Source organism: Heterocephalus glaber, unplaced genomic scaffold (genome assembly GCF_053883595.1).
Source record: "Heterocephalus glaber isolate CG9 unplaced genomic scaffold, H.glaber_assembly_v1.0 deba00001442, whole genome shotgun sequence".
Taxonomy (NCBI): domain Eukaryota; kingdom Metazoa; phylum Chordata; class Mammalia; order Rodentia; family Bathyergidae; genus Heterocephalus; species Heterocephalus glaber.
In genome coordinates this window covers 28,105,043-28,124,300 of record NW_028258296.1, presented here as the reverse complement: position 1 = coordinate 28,124,300, position 19,258 = coordinate 28,105,043, and the positions used below count along the sequence as shown (strand labels likewise).

The 19,258-nt window shown below is 37.2% G+C and overlaps 1 pseudogene; it reads right to left on the bottom strand.

Annotated features, from left to right (window-relative positions):
* Window positions 1–3,876: 3,876 nt before the first annotated feature.
* LOC147827665 (heterogeneous nuclear ribonucleoprotein A1-like 2) lies at window positions 3,877–8,564 on the bottom strand (annotated as a pseudogene).
* Window positions 8,565–19,258: the final 10,694 nt, after the last annotated feature.

Below are 19,258 nucleotides of genomic sequence, written 5' to 3'. Positions count from 1 at the left end.
GGGATCATATGAAATTAAGCTCCTGCATAACAAAGGAAACAACCAACAGAGTGAAGAGACAACCTAAAGAATGGGGAAAAATTTGCCAGCTATTCCTTGGGCAGAGGACTAATAGTAGAACATATAAAAAACTCAAAATATTAGACCCTCCTCAAGACCAAATCAAAAAATGGGCAACTGAAATGAATAGACATTTCTCAGAAAAAGAAATACAAATGGTCAATAAATACATAAAGAAATATTCAACATCTCTGGCCATTAGAGTAAAGCAACACTGATATTCCATCTTACTCCACAAAGAATGGCTATCATCAAGAAATCAGATAAAAACAAATGCTAGCAAGGTTGCCAAGAAAAAAGAACACTTCTTTATTTTTGGTAGGAATGTAAACTAGTACAACTATTATGGAAATAAGTATGGAGATTCTTCAAAGAAATAAAACAAGAAATTCCATTTGACTCAGTTATTCCTCTCCTAAGTATCTTTCCTAAAGAGTTAAAGATATGTTATAGTGATACATGCATACCCATGGGGGTTTTTGTTTGTTTGGTTTGTTTTTGTTTTGGTACCGGGGATCAAACTCGGGACCTTGTGCTTGTGAGGCAGGCGACAGAACCACTGAGCTAAATCCCCAGGCCTTTGCATATCCATGTTTATAGAAGCACAATTCACAATAGCTAAATCTTGGAAGTGCCCTACATGCCAATTAATAGATTAACAGATAAAGAAAATGTGGTATTTATACACAATGGAACATTACTGTACCATAAAGAAGGGTAAATTTAAGTCACTTGTAGGAAAGTGGATGTAGCTTGAGACCAGAGTATTAATAAAATCAGACACACACTTCAATATCACATGGTTTCTTTTATATGAGAAATATAATAAACAGCAAAATGAAAGATAGATAATAGGAAAGAAAGAGATGCTGGTAGGATAGAGGAAAAATACATCTGGGAAGGAAAGAAGGAGAAGGGGATGTAAAAAGAATTAAGATGTGTTATGTATGTGTACCAAGACCTCATGATGAATGTAACCATTATGTACTTCAAACATGTAGTAATAAAGAAAAAGAAAAAGTGATAGCTTCCTTAGAGCCAGAGGGGGTGGAAGAAAGATGGGAAGGGAAAGTGGTAAATGGAGAAAGAGATGAAAACTGAGGCTTAAGACATGATGGCAGAGGAGGCTTCTGTGCCAGTTGAAAAGTAAAACTAGAGAATAATGACACTGAAAGCAGAAGGAAAGGCAGTGGTATGGAAATAGAGGTGGTTCTCTTTCCATTGGAGGAGGAAAGGAGAAATTTATTCATCAGTGCCAGTCTGCTATTGGTCAGTACCTCTCTCCATAGGGTATCCTGGCTCTTACTTCTGAGTTGTATGCATTAGGGTTTTTATGGTGTCTCAAGATCAGCCTTGAAAAGCCTGAGTAGGAAGTGTCTTAGTTACTTTCTGGTCACAGAGACACAATACCCTACACCCACAACTGTAAGAGGAAAGGTTTATTTTGGCCCAGTTTGTGGAGGATGCAGTCCATAGTCAGCTGGCTCCAAGGCAGGGCAGCATGGCAGAGGGGTATGGCAGAAGAGAAACAGCTCATGATATGAAAATGGGAAGTCAAGAGAAATCAAGGGAGATACACCTTTCCAGGCCTTGCCTCCAGTGACCTACCTCCTCCAATCAGACTTCACCTCCCAACATCACTAGCTATAATCCACTGATAAATATCATGCCCCCTGTTACAGCTTGTGCCTAGGTGTCCCCAAAAATCTCCATGAATTCATAAGTGAGGCTTTTTCAGAGATGGCTGGATCTAGAGTGTATGATGCTGGGATTAAGGGTATGTCCACTGATTGATTTGGCACAGCCCTAATCCTGGTATCCTAGATAGACAAAAGGAGCAGAAAGAAGCTGCTAAAGCCCTTTGCATGCTCTAGCCTGCCTACTTGCCATGAACTATTTCTTTTCTTCAATGCCCTTCTCCCACACCACCCTGCCTTGGAGCCAGCCAGCTATGAACTGAAACCTCTATAAATTGTAAGGCAAATAAACCTTTTTTTCTTTAACTTTGGGTGCTGGGTATTTTGCCTTAGCAGCAAAAGAAGTAACTAAGACATCCCCACTATCCAATCACCTTCTAAAAGCCCCACCTATGAGCACATCAAGCTTCAGGGGGACATCTAAATATAAACCATAACAGAAGGAAAGAGTGCATGTTGTGGACATAAGGTTAGGAGTTAACCAAATTTTACCCTCATGAAGATAGTGAAAAAAGTTTAATTTGTTATTATTATTCAGAACAGTCTGAGTCTTCCTGCCTTAACACTTAGTATTTATAAAGTAAAAGTTTTAACTATAAAATCAATTGACAAGTTCGATCCCCGATACCAAAAAAATAAAATAAAATAAAATAAATTGAAACTAGGGCTGGGGATTTAGCTCAGTGGCACCGCGCCTGCCTCGAAAGCTCAAGGTCCTGAGTTTGATCCCTGATACCAAAAAAAAAAAGCAATTGAAACTATACAACTATCTAAAATTAGGCAACATATCATCAATTTCAAGAACACTTGAGTGGCAAAACCTTTTAAGAATATAAAAAAATTAAAGTGTGACTGTTTCTGTATCCTATTATCTTTTCTTTGACTGTACAAATATTTTTCAATTACACACCTTAAATTTTCAAATGCCAAGACAGCACTAATATCACTTGATGGCACTGCATCCAAATTCTCCTGAGGTTTGGATAGGAGGAAGATGATTTGACAAGCCAAACAATTATTAGGATACAGCCGGGGATTCAGCTCAGTGGCACTCTGCCTGCCTTGCAAGCACAAGGTCCTGAGTTTGATCCCCAGTACCAAAAAAAAGATAATAAGTAAATAAGATAAGAACATCAATACAAATGTACAAAATGTGAAGTGTATCACTTCTCAGCCTTTTGGCTAAGATCAAGTGTAGTGTGAAGTGCCCTACAAAAAGAACAAATTCACTAAAACCCAGTGTGAAGAATAAAAACAAGGATAGAGAGGAGGTTGGTCCTCATTTTAAGAGACGTCATTTGACAAGTGGTATTGATTGATTGGTATTGATTGGCAAGGTCATGACTGCAATCTGAACAAGCTTCATGTCTTAGTCATTTTTCTCATTGCTGGGACAAAATATCTGACACATACAACTAAAAGGAGGGCTGGGGATTTAGCTCAGTGGTTTCACCACCTGCTGCACAAGCGCAAGGACCTGAGTTCAATCCCCGGTACCAAAAAACAAAAAAACAAACAAACAAAAAAGAAGGACAAGTTTATTTTGGCTCACATTCCAGTCCATAGTCAGCTGGCTCCAAGGCAAGATGGCATAGCACAAGGACATGGTGGAAGAACAGCTGCTCACCTCATAGTGGCCAGGAAAGAGAAAATCAAGACAGAAGCCAAGAAGAAAGATATAACCTTCCAGGTCACACCCATGGTGATGGAACTCTTTCAACCAAGCCCTATCTCCTGACAGCAATCAGCTATAATGTCCCTGTAATAAATTTCTCTCCTCGCTCCATAAAAACACATTTATTCAGTGTCATAATCATACTGTTACATTTACCAATTAACGTCTTGGGTGCAAAAATAATCCACACTAAAATCCTTTGTTGGAATATTTGACACTTTCCACAGAACAGAAACTAAAATAACCTGTTATATAATTATTCACAAATAAACTCCTCAGCAATTTTTTGCCCATATAAGAGCATTGTCTAAAATATGTCTTCTGTGTAGCATATTAGCCCTACCACCACTGTGCTTGGCTGAATTCAGAAATCTGTTGTGACCTGTAGCTTCTCTGTTACTTCTTTGTCTTTCCTCTCTGCTAAACTTAGTTTCCTGGCAGTAACTAAAATATTCTGCTACTGCCATAGTTACTGCTGGAACCACTATAACTGCCTTGATTTTGTGGTTTAGCAAAGTATTGGCCTCTTCCACCATAGATGCCAGAGAAGTTTCCAATGTTCACTCTCTCTGCAGGTCCAAAATTCGAAGACTGATTGTTGTAATTACCACTGCAGCTTCCACCACCTCCAAAAGTGCTTCCATCATTACCAAATCCATTGTAGCCATCCCTGCTGCCACCATCTCACCTACTGTTGATGCTTCCTTCATGACCAAGGTTGTCATTGCCTTCATAACCACCACCGAAGTTTCCAAAACTGCTATGAGCTCTTCGGCTAGACAAAGCACTAGCCACCTCTTGCTTCATCAGGGCTTTCCTCACTTCACCATTGTAGCCATTCACTGCATGGTATATCTGAAGGATAATATCATTCACAGAATCATGATCATCAAAAGTTACAAAAGCAAAGCCCCTCTTCCTGCCACTACCTTGGTCAGTCGATAATAGTAAAGATAATAGCAATGATAACCTTCATTAAATGTTTGTTTTATGGCAACTATAGGTAAAGCAATTTATATGTTGTTTTATTTAATTTTTCTAAAAATACTGTGAGGAAGATATCATTAGCCCTTATTTTATAGTAAAGGGAATGAAGGTACAGAAAACATAAGCAAAGTGTCCAAGATCACACAACAGTAAGTGAAAATTTAAATCTAATTTTGTCTGACTCTGGAGACTGCCTTTTAGCCACTAATAGAAATAGGAGAGCAATAAGAAACTTTAAATTAATTTATCTTTTAGAAATATTTATTGGGGGCCGGGGATTTAGCTCAGTGGTTCCACTACCTGCCTCACAAGTGCAAGGTCCTGAGTTAGAACCCCGTACTAAAAAAAAAAAAAAAAAAAAAAAAAAATTGGGCATTATGCAGAAATTGAATTCAAAAAGAGAAATATTCCAAGTAAAGGGACCATTGTGACTGCAATGCATTTGGAGCTCAAGAAAGGAGAGAGATAGCTGAGTACAGTGGTTCATGCTTGTAATCCCAACACCCGGGGAGGCTGAGGCAGGAAGGTCAAAAACTTGAGACCTGCTTAGGAATCTTAGCAAGATTCTGTCTCAAAATAAAAAACAAGAGCCAGGCATGGTGGTGCATGCCTATAATCTCAGTTTTCTGGGAGTCTGAGGCAGGAGGATCATAAGTTCAAGCCCAGCCTGGAAAACTTAGTCATTTAGTGAGACCCACTCTCAAAATAAAAAATAAAGGGCTGCAGATGTAGCTCAGTGAAAAGGCTATGGGATCAATCCCTGGTACTCCCTTACAAAAAATAAAGAGTTGGGCATGGTGGCATATGCCTATGATACCTAGAAACCTGAGGCAGGAGGATCACAAGTTTGAGCCTAGCCTGTGCAACTTAGTGACTTAACGGGAATAAAAAATAAAAAAGAGCAGAGGATATACCCCAGTGGAATGGACCTGGGTTCAATCCCCAGTACCACAAAATAAATAAATCATGTAGCTAAATTAAATAAAAATATGAATGTCTGAGGATGTAGTTCAGTAGTAGAGTGCCCCTGGGTTCAATCCCCAGTACTCTCAAAATAAAAAACGCTGTATAAAATAGAGAACTACATACCCATTCAAAACTTGGAACTCCAATCTGGTTTGACTGACTACTTGTCTTCCCTGTCCCTCTCATGCCAGGGACAAAGGCTTGACAAAAATACTAATTACAAATGAAACAATATATTTAATTACATAACATTAGGTATTATTTGGGTTGTGGCACTGGGGATTGAACCCAAGGGTGCTCTATCACTGAGCTACATTCTCAACACCTTTTTTTTTTTTGAAACAAAGTCTCACTAAGTTGCCCAAACTGTCTTGAAGTTTATGATTCTCCTGACTCAGCCTCTTGAGTAGCTAGAGTTAGACATGTGCCACTGAACCTGGTAGTATTAAATTTTAATTATATAAAATGTACACACTAACCTAGAGCATTTGAGGGATTACCAATAAAGATAGGAACAGATAAATAAGGTTCATTTATGGATGTCTTTTCACCATTGTTATCAGTTAATAATGAATGTAGCTAATGGTTATCTTTATGTGATAGGATTTTATTTTCTTCTCTGTGTTCCTCTTCCCTCTGGTTTATACTGTTGTAATATTTTTAGAGTGATTTAAAATGCATGCAGTGTGAATATGAAACCTTCTCAAGACCATGAAAAAAGTTTAGATGCTGGCAGCTGAGTCACTTGAAAACTTCCGGGTTGTCAAAACAAAGGCTCTCAGGAGCTCTCCAGGGTACTGGACGGCCCCTGCTCAATGAACCAGATCCTTGTGTCTGCTGAATCTTCAGGTCTGCCTTGAATCTTGCCCTTCTGATCAGCTGCAGGTCTAAATTATTTCTTAAGGCAACAACTCAGTTCCCTGAGTGAATTCCCAGTAGGCTTTAACTATTAACTTCATGCTGATCGCTTCCCAGCCTTTTGGCTAAGATCAAGTGTAACTTTATTCTGATTCCTTCAAAATGTATAGGACCAGTAATTTTCTTCCCACCCAACATCTTCTGCTTCGTTTCTGTTGTCATTAGCATTCATTAAGTTATTTAACAATACTATTGAGTGTAGACAAAAGTATAAAATGAAAAACTAAACTTTCCAGGAGACAAAGAAGAAAAATCTATGTAGCAAGTTTAACAATGAGTTTTTAAATGCAGCACGAAAACCACAGTCCATGAATAAGAATATTGGTAAGTTAGAGTTCATTAAAATTTAAAACTTCCCAGGATATAAAATAAATTCTTTAAAAATCCAATACTTTTTCTATATACCAATAATGAACTAGCTGAGAAACAAATCAATAGAACAATTCTACTCACAATAGTTTCCAAAAAAAATGCATAGGAATCAATTTAACCAAGGAGAAAAAGAAATTCAACAAGACACCAGAAGATGAACAGACTTTTCATGTTCATAGATCAGTAGAACTATTTGCTTAAATTTGCTTAAATGGTCATTTTTCAAAAACTGATCTATAGATTCAGTGCAATTCCACTCAAAATTCCTGTGATATACAGAATTACAATCAAATGAGTCACTGTTGTTTTAAGTCAGTAAATTTTGCGATGTTTTGTTACATAAAAATAAAAAACTGAAACAATATCTTTAAAATTCCGTTTCATCTTCTGTTAATTACAGATAAAAATACTACCTAATAGACCCGTTGCAAGACTAAGTTAAATAATGCCTGGCACTAGAATAAAATACATAATTTTTACAATATAAGCCTTATGAGAGTCAAGACTGTTTTGTGATATCTCTATTGCCTTGAACAAGGCTTATCACACAGGTCATCAATAAATATTTGTTGAACTTGGTGTGGTGGCACATCCCTATAATTCCAGGACTCTGGTGTAGGGAAACAGGAAGCCTAAGATGCTAGTACTTTGGTTCAGGCTTTGGGGTGAAGGGCATCTGGGAGGCAGTGGGTTCTGTGTCAATAGGACACCAGCACAGGCGCGTCTCCCAATACCCTAATGTAAATAACTTCTGTAGCCAAGGCCAATGCTTGCTGGTGTAAATAACTTATAGTATAACCAAGGTTGTTACTGGCACATGGCCACTACTGTGTATTTTCATAGAAATGTAGACTAAGCAGTTGAGGACTGCTGGGAGAAGGCGGAGACTAGACAGCCTGAAGACGGCTGCAATTATATAGTGGCTGGGGGCTGCAAGAGTGGCTAAACAGATGGGCTATGGCTAAACAGTTGAATAAAAGATGTTTAACCCAGTCCACAGTCTGTGTCTCTTCTTCAAGCTGCCTGAATCTCAAGTGAACCTCCCTAGTCTGAACTGGTGTCAAGACACCTGTGAGTCTGAGGCAGGAGGGTCACAGTTTTGAGCTTAGCCTGGGCAACTTAGTGATATAGGAAGACTCAGTCTCAAATTTTTTTAAAAAATGTTTTTTGGAGAGTTAGGGATGTGCTGAGGACCTGGGTTCAATTCTCAGTATCACAAACTAAATTAAATAAATAAATAGGTAAATAAATCATTTGTTGAATGAGTAAACAAATATGTTCACAAATTACCTGTTTAAAGAAATAATAAAAATTTCTTGTATTACAATTAAGACTTAAACTCTTCCAGTTATCAGGTCTCAGAAAAGCATGTGTGGTTAGCTGGTTAGATAATAAAACTACTTTGCTCTCTTGACAGGAAACCTTAGAATAGAAACATAAATGTAGGTGGGGTACAGTTGCAAAAAAATTAAATTTCAACTAGTTTAAACTAATTGACTTTGTTAAATTTTACAACCTAATTCTACCTGCGACCCAGATCTTTAAAATTTTAGTTTACTTTAAACTTTATTTACTTTCAGCCTAAAGTTCTCTGACACAACATGCAACCTTAGAATCTGTAGTTTCTTCTGTGGAATTTTGGGTGAGACACTTGATCAAGAATATTTCTTGTTGGACACACTCATCAATTTAGCTCTTCTGCTGAAAACTTCTTTCTGACGGTACTAGGGATTGAACTCAGGGCTTTTGCACTAAGCTACACTCCTAGCTCTTTAAAACAATTTTTTAAAAACTATGAGATAGGGTCTCCCTAACTCACCCAGACTGGGTTTGAACTTGTATCCCCCTACTTCAGGCTCACAGAGTGCTGGCATTGTAGGCTGTGCCATCATGCTCAATTCACTTTTAAAACTTTCTGAAAATTAACTATAATAAATTTGATCAGATTAACCTTAAATCTGATCTAATCTCTCTAAAATTTTTCTCCATTTCTTTCTCCCATTTTATCTGCGATGATTTGCATACCTAGAGCCCTAGAGACAGACTAGTCAGCCACCTCTCTACGCAAAAACAGAGAACTGAGTACCTGTCCTGGGGTTAGGAATGTAGCACAGTGGTAGAGCATTTGTCTATTATGTGCAAGGCCCTGGTTCCCTCCCCAGCACTGAGAGTTGGGGGGGAGGGAGACTACTGTCCTTGACCCAGGCAGGTGGTATAAACTATGTTATCAAATGAACTGCGGCAACCTGTAGTAATGTGCTGATTTTTCTTGCCTGTACACACAGCAAGAGCAGAGAATCTTTTTCTTCTTCTTTCTTTCCTTTTTTTTTTTTTTGGTACTGGGGATTGAACTTGGGTCCTTGCGCTTGCGCAGCAGGCGGTGAAACCACTGAGCTAAATCCCCACCCCAGGGAATCTTTTCCTTTACTGTAAGCTTTCAGAGGATCTCACTGGATAGCTCTAGGATTTGATCAAATGTTTTATTTTATTTTATTTTTTTTTGCTTAAATTCTTTTATTGGTACATTTTAGGTATACAATGCATTTTAGGTTTACATTTATCATTGGGTGCTTGTACCTGTACATGTTGTATCTTGGTTCTTATTTTTTCCCCATTACCTGTCTGCCCTTCACCCCTCCAACCTTCCCTATTTACATAGACTTCATTTCCATTTTTTTTTCTTTTTTCATAATTTTTCCTTTCCATTCTTTCCTTTCTCCATCTCCTCCCACCACCCCTACCCCTCTGGGCCTTTTCCTATTTCAAAGTATCAATTACTAGTTATTAATCCTTTTAATCCTTATTTACACTCTCAGTTTCTCACACTAGAGAAACTATTTGGTATTTACACATGTGTGTCCTATTTACTTCACTTAAGAGTATGGTCTCAATATGGATCCATTTAGCTATAAATGACTCTAGTTTCTCGTTCTTTATGGCTGAGTAGTACTCCATTTTATCAAAAAACCCACATCTTCTTTATCCAGTTTCCAGCTGATGGATACTTGGGCTGTTTCCAAGCTTTAGCTATTACAAACTGCTATAAACTGCTATAAACATGGGTGCACATATATCTCTGGGGTATGAGTCTTTTAATTCTTTTGGGTAAATACCCAGCAGGGGAATAGCTGGGTCAAATGGGACCTCCAGCCCTAGTTCTTTGAGGTATGTCCACACTGATTTCCATAGTGGTTGCACCAGTATGCACTCCCACCAACAGTGGAGAAGGGTTCCTTTCTCTCCACAGCCCTGCCAGCATTTGTTATTGGTTGATTTCTTGATAGCAGCCACTCTTTCTGGGGTGAGGTACAATCTCAGTGTTGTTTTCATCTGCATCTCTCGAATGACCAGTGATGTTGAACATTTTTTCGTATGTTTATTTGGTGCTTTTACTTCTTTATCTGAGAAATGTCTGTTCATTTCAAATGCCCATTTTTGAATCGGCTCTTTGAATTTGGGGGGGTCTGATTTTTTTTCAGTTCTTTATATATTCTAGATAGTAGCCCTTTGTCTGAGTTACAGCTGCTATTGATCAAATGTTATACTGTATAGGTTGTTGTTTGAATTGAATTGTTATTTGTACATCACATAAAAGGCAGCTCAAAATTAATCAAAGTCTTACATATAAGAGCTAAAACTGTAAAACTCTTTGAAGAAAATATAGTTGTACTTTGACTTAGACAATGATTTTTTATATATGACACCAAAAACACAAGCAATCAAAAATAAATACATAAATTGGACTTCATCAAAATGAAAAAAATCTCATACTTCAAAAACATTATGAAAAAATTGAGAAAACAATCCATAGGATGGGAGAAAATATTTGCAAATCATATACCTGATAAAGGACTTTTATCCATAATATAAAAAGAACTCTTATAACTCAATAATTAAAAGACAAATGGGCCGGGGATTTAGCTCAGTGGCTCCGTCGCCTGCCTCGCCAGTGCAAGGTCCCGAGTTTAATTCCCAGTACCAAAAAAAGAAAGAAAGAAAGAAAAAAAGACAAATAACTCAATTTATTAAATGGGCAAAGGAGTGAATTGAAATTTCTCCAAAGAAGGTAAATAAATGGCCAATAAGCACATCAAAAGATGGTACCAACTGGGCTTGGTACCACATACTTGTAATCCTGGCTACCTGGGATGTGGAGACAAAAGTATCCCAAGTTCTAGGCCTACTCCGCCTGGGAAACTTAGTGAGAATCTCTCAAAAAACAAAACAAAGCAACTCACAGCATTGTTAATCATCATGCCTTATTAGTTCAACTGGAGACATCTCAACTTCAGATCTCCCTATGGGGTCAAGCCAAGGCCTCTAGCTTTCTTCCCTTTCTCCACAGGTACTGATTCCAAAAGATTCCATATTAAAGTTCCTGCATAATAATTTCAATCTCAGAGCCTTCTTTCTTGAGACCTATACCTGTGGAAAACTTGTTGCTTTTAGCAGACATTCAGGCCCTTGTTATGGACAATTGTAACCAGCTAAACGTACTCTAGGCCAGAAAACAGATGATGGTAGCTGTAGGGATAAAACTGTAGTATTACATATGGTTTAGAACTAAAATAGCCCCCAAGCCTCAAGTGTTTGTAAGGTGATTAAATTATGGGTGTGCTATAGTTGACTTGCTATTTGGAGGTGGAGTCTGGTTGGAAAAGGCCGGTTCCTGGGGACGTGACCTGGAAGGGTTTATCTCTGCCCTTGGCTTTCACTCTCTGCTTCCTGACTGCCATGATGTGAACAGCTTTTCTTCCACCAGACCCCTCCACCACGCCTTCTTACCTTGCAGCTAACCAACTATGGCCTAAAAATATGAACCAAAATAAACTTCTTCTCCTTTAAGGTGTAGGTGTCAGGTACTGTGTCCTAGCAACTAGAAAATGACTAAGACAGATGGCTAACCTGAGGTTTCAAGCCCAGTAAACTGGGGTCAGAAAATGCATGGCATTTGCACTATCACTCTTCTCCAGTCCCTGCTGCAGGGCTGGCATAGGAAGGAGGTACCTAGTCTTCTGGGGTTCTCTGCTGCCACTACACTGGCTCTGATCTCCACTCAGATTGTAGTTATTAGATTAATTTCTTTAAAAGTCCTTATATTTCCCATTAGGAGATTGCTAACATTAATTGAGTTAATATTTATTAAATTGATCATATTTTAGGAAATAATTTAGAAATCATAGATTCACTCTCTTCATTTGCTGTCTGTTCTACCCTCAGATATGATTAAAATATTTTACTCAACATAACAAAGTGAGGGAGGCCTGGGGACAGTGGTAGGGTTTGCTACTTTCATTTCTGGAAAGTTTTGATACTGACATGGAAACTTTGATCCTAGGGTTTAACACAGATCAGACACTTTGCCAGTAAAGCACAGGCCAGCTAGGGACAGCAAAAGTTTCATAGTAAGCCTTTTCAATAAGGGAAAGGAGTATCATCTAGGACCAGGGTTGAGGTAGGACAGAGTTGAAGAATAATGCAACAATCAGGAATTGCATCTTCAAGCCCAAGGGGGCAGTAGAGACTGGTGCAGGTTATGTTTCTATTCCAGGTTAAAGTAAAAGGACAGTGATGTCTAGTCAGGAAGAGTCTAAAACATGCATTTATCATATCTGATTTCTAGTATTTATAGTGTCTAATGTTGTCACCTAATGATTACATCAGTCTAAGTACATTCATCCTTCTTGTCATCATACTCCAGGGTTTAGTTATTTCATAAAAAGTGACTGAGGATGAGAGGATCTATATATAATTATAATAATATTGATTTAATAACTTTAGATTATGGAGTCATGTCAGTATATATTGCAACTAGGATTTGGAATTACCCAATAGAGTAACTCACCAGGATCTTCTCTCTCTCTAACTTTAGACATTTTTATTAAGCCATTCAACTTCAATGATATTGACATTTGGAAATACATGAAATATTATAAATAAATAACCATAATGTCTCAAAATTATCCTTTTGTATAATTCAGGAGCTTTCTCCCTGCCTCTTTTTCCTCTCAGATGGTGGTGCTATGATTATATTTATAATTTTTTTTAGTGCTGAGAATGGAACCTATAGCCACATGAATGCTAGGCAAATGCTCTATCACTGAGCTATATTCCAAGCCTCAGTGTTAGGACATAGACAGCCATTCAAACTTTCTAAAATGAGTTTTCAAACACTTTAATAGATGTAATTTGCTATTATGCTTTGGCTACTATTAAAATTTTTTAAAATGTATAGTGTATGATGATTTCCTACATTGTTTTCATATTTTAAAAAAAATTTGAATCTATACTCCCAGCAAGATTTTCCTTTAAAATTGTTTAGTTTTGTTTTTGAAACTTCAGCTCTTGAAAAATACTTAAATAAGCTATACTACACTGTGATTGAAAAGAAGAGAATAGAAATAGAAAGAGAAGCCTTAAATATCAGTCAATAACCAGAGTGGGCAAGCGTGGGGAACTGTACTTCTTGGTAACTTTCCTAATTTGGACTCTGGAGTCTCAGTTGATTTCACTGAGGATTTTTTTGTTAAGTGTGCATAATTTATGCACAGATTTTATTCTTACTTTCCCAAGCTTTCACTTGGACTCTGTAATGAATGCAGTGTGAGTGATCAGTATATTAGATTTCACAGTAATATGAAAATTATTGCTCTGAATTCTATTTTAAAGCACCAATTGTTGTGGTATTTTCTTCTATTTGAGTCAGTTGTAGTGTATGATGTCAAAACAATACACTGGAACCAATAGCTCTGAGGATAAAAATTATTGGTGCATAGATGGTGGCAAGAGTGGTCACTTAAACTTGAGATGTATAAATATTATTAAGTATATATTTAAAGCTGTAAATGGAGGAAGGATTCTGTCAATAAACCATGCAAATAAGGAGAGTGAAATATAATATTTTCTGTTCATTTTTCAGAATCTCAATTGCTGTAACATGAGAAAAAATTTTAAGGTTAAATATCCATAACTGCTTTTAGGCCAACAGCTTATAGCTGAATCCTTCTAACCATTCAGAATACTTAGTATTTTACAGACAACAATCACCCTGTTTAGCACATTTTGAATCCTTGGGAGCTTTAAATTCATGGCAAGGCTTTTTCTTTGACCTTGATTTTTCTTTTATTTTGAAGGATCTTTTGTAAAAGGCTTTCTTTGTTAGCAAATACCAATTCATTATAACATTAGTTTTTGCTCTGTATATTCACAAAAGCAAAAAAAAAATTGTATAAGCCAGTAGTTGTCTCCACAACATAATTTTCCTGGTTATAAAGTATTGATTTTATTTCAAGAAAAATACCAAAAACTATAATGCAAAAAAATAAAATTTACTTATAATATCCATAAAGATTAATATTTTGGTACCCATATGCCCATATAAAATGCTTCTTATAAAAGAAAAAAATGGGACATCTGTTTTGGTTTAGATCTTAAATATCCCCTGAAAGCCTCATGTGGTCAGAGGTGGGATTTTCAAAAGGTGATTGGATCATGGAGGCACCATACTCATCAGTGGATCCATTGATCAATAGCTGAATGGGCTATTAGGAGGTAGAACCCAGTTAGAGGAAATGGTTTACTGATGGAGGAGGATACCTCTAGGTGGTATATCTCTCCCTTTGGCTCTCTCTTTAGTCTCTCTCTCTCTCTCTACTTCCAGGCTGTGGGTTGAGTAGCATTCCTCTCCCAGGGCCTTCCATCATGCCATTTCTGCCCCGGAGCCAGCCAATCATGGAATGAGACCTCTGACATCATGAGCCAAAATAAACTTCTCCTTCCTTAAATTGTGTATGACAGGTGTTTTTCCCAGAGATGGAAAGGCTAAAACAGCATCCATGAATTATTTAAATTAAATGTAGGAAATAATAGGAGTGGGATTAAATATATTTGTGAATATTTTATTTTCTAATGCTTATTTTGAAAACAATTGCTAAAGTGCTCCATGAAACTAGAAGTAAAGACAGAAAAGAATTTTCTGGAAAAGGTTTATAAATGTAAAATTTAAAAAATAATCTCACTCTCAAGATGTATCTCTAACTGGACATCATAGTGGTACACATCTATGGTCCTAGCTACCTAGGAAGCTAAGGTGGGATAAGTACTTGGACTCACGAGTTTAAAACCAGCCCAGGCAACACAGCAAGACCCTGTTTGGAAAAAAACAAGAACAAACAAACAGAAAAAGATATATCTCCCAAGTAAAGACTAAGGACAAGCATCAAGAAGCACAATAAATTAACATAAATCTTCAAACCGCAATACTTTTTTTAAATTTTCTGCTTATGTATTTACTGATTACTCTTCCTCTGCTGAGTTCTTAAATAATAACCACAATATCCCTTACTCAGTCCTTTTACTTTTCATCCCCCTAATCTACTCTTCCTAAAGTAGGTCATCTTGTTTCATATTTCATATCACCTGTCCATTATTTCCTCCTTTTATTTCACTAAAAATATCCACTCTCCCAGTGTTCCCATCTTGGTTATCTACCTACCATCTTGCACACAGTTTTACTTTCCACTTCAGGCACTTTAAATGACTATGCTATATTTTTAATTAGCCCTCTGCCTTTCTTTTTGCTCTTCCCTCTGCCCGAAAAGGCCTTGCTCTCCAGCACATTTTACTAGTATATCTAATTCATGCTTAAGGCCTAGAGTAAATGACACAGGTTTGGAAGGTCATTCCTGAATCATCCTTTGCATTAATTTAGCATTTGCTTATAAGCACAATTGGGACTTATAACAAGAAAAAAACCACAAAATAAAAAAGTCACAGGAAGCTCAGCCGGTCCCAGCACCCAGAAGGAAGCTCACTGCCTCCATCCCAGGCTTCTAGGGCAGAGAGGGTGAGCCGGTCCCAGCACCCGGAAGGAAGCTCTCCCACTGCCATCCCAGGCTCCTAGGGCAGTGAAGCTCAGCCGGTCCCAGCACCCAGAAGGAAGTTCCCCCACCACCATCCCAAGCTCCTAGAGCAGAGAAGGTGAGCTGCATGGGCGCCAGAAGCACCTCCCCCCCCGCCCCCGACGTGGAAATGAGAAGACACATAAACAAGCCTCAAAAACAGACTTCTGGATCACCTACAGCAACCCCAAAGGGAAATGAGATGGAACACTTTGATACTCAATCACCTCAACTCTCTGAACTGGAAACAAAAGAGGATGTGGGAAAAATGAAATCAGAAATAATTACTCAGATAACAGCAAAGATTGTGCTCATGGTGCAAGACATGATTAATAAATCTAGAGAGGACACAGATTAAAAAATAGAGGATCTGAGGAATATGATGGAATCCCAACATAGGAAAAAAATGGAATCCATAAAACAGATACAAACAGATTTCCAAGAGATTAAAAACTCCATCGAAAGTCTGTGCAGCAGAATGAACCAATGTGAGGATAGAATTTCACATATAGAAGATAAGATTGCAATTAGTGACCAGGAAAAGAAAAATTGCTTTAAAATTGTAAAGGAACATGAGAAATCAATCCAGCAGCTGCTAGATGACGCAAACAAAAATAACATAAGACTGATTGGAGTCAATGAAGAAAGAGGAGAGAGTGCACATGACATAAAAAATCTCTTCACAGAAGTGATGGCAGAAAACTTCCCAAAGAGGGGAAAAGAACTTGACATACAGATAAGTGAGGCATATAGGACTCCAGCTAGCCTTAATCAAAAAAATCTACATATAGGCATATAATAGTTAGGGTTCCAGAAATCCAACAAAAGAACAAAATTCTACAAGCAGTGAGAGAAAAGAAACAAATCACATACAAAGGAAAGCCCATCAGAATCACAGCAGACTTCTCAATGCAAACCCTCAAGGCAAGAAGAGCTTGGAGTGATGTATTTCAAGCCCTAAAGGAAAACAGCCTCCAACCCAGATTGATGTACCCTGCAAAACTATCTTTCAAAATGGATGGAGAAATAAGATACTTTCATGATAAAGAGCACCTCAGGAACTTCATGAATATCAAACTCCAAAAATTTTAGGCAATACCCTAGGAAAAGACAATGAGGATCACAACCCCAGGAAACCCAGCAGAATGAATCCATTGGGCCTGACAAATTAAATGCAAAGGAGGAGAATCCAAAAAAAAGAAAAAGTCATGACAAGGCTTTTAAAACTTTTGACTTCATCTCCCTAATGAGTGTATAATTCAATCTTATTATTGTACTGATTAGTATTTTCTGATTCTAGAGTTGCACACCATTCCTTGTGCTATACTGGCTATTTATCATCTTCTTATGTCTACATTTTAATTGGGTTGTCTATTAATGAGCTCTAAGAATTCTTTATGTATTCTGGTCATAGGTTATATGCATTGTAAATATGGTCTGTTTAAGGACTACTTTTCATTTTAATGATGTCATTTAAAGTTCTAAATTTTGATGGAATCTCATTTATCAATTTTTTTCTTTTATACATCATGTGTTTTGTATCCTAGGTGGTTCCTGCCTACCCTGAATTTATAAATATTTTCCCTTATAATTTCTTCTTAAAGTTTTATACTTTTAGGCTTTCTTATTTAGGTTAATAGATCCCTTCAAGTTATTTTCATGTATGGAAAAAAGGGTTGAGGTTAATTTTTTATATACAGATACCAGGTGTTCTAGTGTCGTTTGCTGGAGACACTATCTCTTCCTCAGCTCTTGAATCGAGTTTATATTCTATAAAATGCTAATGTTCAATAATCTTTGAAAACTCAGTGGACCATATATGAGTGGTTCTATTTCTAGATTCTCTGTTTTATTCCAATGATCTATATGTCTTTCCTTACACCAACACTGCCTTGATTACTGCAGCTTTAGAAGAAGTCTTAAAATTAGGTACTAAATGTCTTCCAACACTGTTTTTGTTTTTGTTTTTGTTTTTGGCTTTTCTGGGTCCTTTGTACTCCTATATAACTTTTAAATTTCAATATCCAGTTCTTCATTTATAGCAAGTATACACAGACCTGAATTTTTATATATACCTTGTGTTTTCTAATCCTGCTAAATTCAAGTACAAGTTCTAGGGGCTCCTAGAGATTTCTTAGTATTTTCTCTGTAGATGATCATTTCATCTACATATAAAGATTTTGCTTCTACCTTGCCAATCCTATCCTAGTTGTGTCATTTTATTGCCAGACTATTTTGGTGGGGACTAGGTTTCAAAGTTTAATGGACAGATAAAGAGTAAGCATATCTGCCCTTGTTCCCCACCTTAAGGAGAAAGCATTGTATCTTCTCCATTCATACAAGGCGTTCTGTCTGGAACTATGGAGTACATGTCTTTAATTTGTCGAGAAGCTTCTGTTCTACTTCTAGTCTCCTGATAGCTTTTACCATGAACAGCTGTAGAATTTAGTCCAATACTTTTTCTCCAACTAGTAACAGGATCATATGGCTTTTTCCTTTCCTCTGTTAAAATGATGACTTTGGGGAGTGGATCTTCCAATGCTGAATCAACACTGCCATCCCTATAACAAAACCACTTTCTACATCCTGCCAGATCTGACTTCTAAGAGTTTGTTTTGTTAAACAAATTTCTATCGATATTCATACTTTTTTCTTCTATTATCTTTATCCAATTTTAGGATTAGCACAATGTTGAGTTCCTAAAATGAGGGGAGAAGTGTTCCTTCTTTTTTCTGCTTTAATTGTTTGATATAATTTATCAGTTAAAATGTTTAGGAGCCTGCTGTTGTCATATAGGTAGGTTTTCAAGCTAGGAATATACTTTCTTTAATAGGTGCTATTCAAATTTTATATTTCCTCCAGAGTTAGTTTCATTAATTTGTCTTCCAAGTTACTTCTTAGAAGTTGTCAATTTTACTTCAAAACAGATTTTTGTAATATGCTTTCTATATCCTTTTAAATTCTGTAAAATCTGTGGTAATGTCTTCTAGATCTTAATATTGTAATTTAAAAAATGTCTAACTGATATTGTGTAACAGGAAGTAAAGGTCTAATGGGGCAGGGGAATTGGGAGGGGTAGGGGAAGGGAAAAAAGGGAAAGGAAAAAATATGAGAAGAGGAAAAAAGTGGAAACAAGGTCTTTGCAAATAGGGAAGGGTGGAGGGGGTGAAGGGAGGGCAAGGGAAGGGGGAAAAAATAAGAACCAAGAGACTCATGTAATGATACAAGATCCCAATGATGAATGTAACTGTATTGTATACCTAAAATGTACCAATAAAGTTAATGGGGGAAAAAAAATCACAGTGTGGCTTATAATTAATTATCATTAGTTATATATTTTGTTTAATTCTTCTACCGAAATCTTTTGATTTTCTAGGAGGGAAAAAATATGTATTACTCAAATTTGAATGGTCCTAACACAAAGTATAGTCCCAGGAGCATAAAAGATAATAAATGCTTCAATTTATAATAATCAGGCTTTGAGCAAAACCATGACCTATTGTACTCTACCACTTCTCACAGGATGGGTGATAAAACTGAATTGAAACATGGATGGGATTAGTGTTTGTAAGAAACATTTTGGAGGGGGGGGAGGGGCCAGAAAGACGGTAAGAGGGAGGGACCAAAAGCCGTGAGGAAACGCAAGTGAGCGCGAGGGCCCGCGCGTCGCTGGGGCACCGAGA